The sequence below is a fragment of the Equus quagga genome, chromosome 2 (assembly GCF_021613505.1).
Source record: "Equus quagga isolate Etosha38 chromosome 2, UCLA_HA_Equagga_1.0, whole genome shotgun sequence".
Classification (NCBI taxonomy): Eukaryota; Metazoa; Chordata; class Mammalia; order Perissodactyla; family Equidae; genus Equus; species Equus quagga.
In genome coordinates this window covers 28,900,624-28,903,340 of record NC_060268.1, presented here as the reverse complement: position 1 = coordinate 28,903,340, position 2,717 = coordinate 28,900,624, and the positions used below count along the sequence as shown (strand labels likewise).

General features: G+C 38.8%; 1 pseudogene; it reads left to right on the top strand.

Annotated features, from left to right (window-relative positions):
- The first annotated feature begins 1,186 nt into the window (after positions 1–1,186).
- Positions 1,187–1,847, top strand: LOC124236101 (enhancer of rudimentary homolog; annotated as a pseudogene).
- Positions 1,848–2,717: the final 870 nt, after the last annotated feature.

The window sequence follows — 2,717 nt, the reverse complement described above, 5'->3', positions numbered from 1 at the left end:
AATGTAATGACAAAATGAAGAACACACTAGAGAGAGATCAAAATTGAAGAGAGTGGACCAGTTATAAGGGTATTGCAGTAATCTAGAGAAGATATAATGGTGACTTGATCTAGAATGGTGCTTTTCAAAGTATGGTCCACAAGAAGAAAAGAACAGAAACTGAGAGGAAGCTTTAGAAACTTTTAGAGCAATTCAACATTGTAACATCCAAGCACATGATCAATGGACTCATCTCCTTGAACAGGATGTAGACCAGTTTGGACGTAGGAGTACTATCTGTTTACACTAGTCAGACACAGTAGAACCATGTTAAAACAGGTGCCATTTTAAGGTTTGCTTGTGAACTGTAACCCAAAAGTATATAAAAATTGAGAAAATATACATATTTATCTTTATGACATTTTTACAATAATTTTAATTTTAATGCATAGTTTAATATAAGTTAAATTGGGGAAATATAATTCATATTATTTATTTTTAACTCTAATTTGTTGTGGAAAATCAAGCTTTACTGGAGTCTTTTTTAAGAAAAGACACATTTTGGGGGGGGGGCGGGGTGAGGAAAATTGGCCCCAAGATAACATCTATTGCTAATCTTGCTCTTTTTGCTGGAGGAAGATTGTCCCTGAGCTAGCATCTGTGCCAGTCTTCCTCTGTTTTGTATGTGGGATGCCTCCACAGCATGGCTTGATGAGCGATGTGTACGTCCATGTGGAGGATCTGAACTGGCGAACCCTAGGCTGCCAAAGCAGACAGAACATTTGAACTCAACCACTCTACCCCCAGGACAGCCCAGACACATCCTTTCTGAATGCAGCCATAGTAGTAAACCAAATGATAACAATAGAAATGTTTTCCAAGAAATGAAGACTAAGAATTCATACTAGTTTACTCAGAAGTACAAACCCTCATATATTTTTAATTATATAACTATAATGAAGCATGACATGCCCAACCCGCAGTGAGCTACTTGCAGAGATATATTAGCTAATGAAACAATGAAACCATCAAAACTTAAGCAGCTTTTACATACAAAACATAAAGAAATATGTTAAAAACCAAAATAATTTTTAAAGAAATATTATTGAATTAAAAAGCAGAAAAAAGCAGGCTGTTGGCGGCGTTGCGGCTCAGCTCGTGTGCGGCGGTGGTGTCGGCAGCGGCTGCATCGAAAGAGTTTGGCGCGATGTCTCACACCGTTCTGCTGGTACAGCCTACTGAGAGGCCAGAAGGCCGCACTTAGGCTGACTGTGAGTCTGTGAATGAATGCATGGAAGGCGTTTGTAAAATGTATGAAGAACATCTGAAGAGAATGAACCCCAACAGCCCTTCTATCACATACGATATCAGTCAGTTGTTTGATTTTATCGATGATCTGGCAGACCTCAGCTGCCTTGTTTACTGAGCTGCTACCCAGACATACCAGCCTTATAACAAAGACTGGATTAAAGAGAAGATGTACGTGCTCCTTCGTCGGCAGGCTCAACAGGCCGGGAAATAGTTGAGTTGGAAGCATCACGGGGATGGGGGTGGGCTTGGAACACAGATGTGTACAGCGTGCGGTAGTGGAAGTTTGTATTATAGTAATCTTGTTTCCATTTTGGTACACTCTAGCCAGGATTGAATGTATTAGATGAAATGTGAGGATCTTGTTCAATCTGAAACCCCCATTCCCCGCCCCCCTTTTTTTTACTTAAACATTTTTATGATGATTTAGATGGAAGTTGTTCTTTGTCAGTTAATGTTGGTTCCAGTCCTTCAAACTGTTCCTATCTGCTTTCTAACATTCACTGTACTAACCCTTCTTCAAGTTGGGGTGGGGGGTGGTGACACAATTTAGTTATGTCCTCAAGATAAAGTCTTAGTGAAAAACAAAATAAATGGTCTTTAGCTATATTTTCAAAAGAAAAAAAAAGCAGGAAAAAGCAAATGTTCAATATTTCATATGAACATTAGTGCTTTGAGATCTTGTAAAACAGAATTTTGAGTTGCTAAAAGAAAGAAAATATGTACAGTTGCAGAGTCATTAATGAAAGACTGTATCAAAGATGCTTGCTGGCAAAACTTGAATGAATTAATGGCAATGAAGGTAGCTCACGTACCACTTTTCTTTTTTTCTTTCTTTTTTTTTTTTTTATGGGAAGATTAGCCCTGAGCTAACTGCTGCCAATCCTCCTCTTTTTGCCGAGTAAGACTGGCCCTGAGCTAACATCTGTGCCCATCCTCCTCTACTTTATATGTGGGACGCCTACCACAGCATGGCTTGCCAAGAGGTGCCATGTCCACACCTGAGATCTGAACCAGCAAACCCTGGGCCGCCGAAGTGGAACGTGCAAACTTAACCACTGTGCCACTGGGCCGGCCCCATCACGTACCACTTTTCAATGACTCCACAGCTCAATATATTAAAGAACTAGATCATAGAATAAATAAACTTAGCAGATTATTTTTCATGCAACTTGATGAACACTCAGCTATTTCTAAAATGGCAATTATTTATATATGCAACTTGAATATGATGGTGATATGAGGAGGAATTTTTTTTCACCTTCATTCCTGACAAAACAATTAGCTATAAAATGGTATATAACTGTGAAGGATTACATTATCAACAAATTGTGGTTTGAGACTTAAATTTTGAGTATATTCTGATGGTGCAGCTGCAATGACAGGGAAAGATTCTTTAGCAATTACTCAAATTAAGGAATTTATGCCAC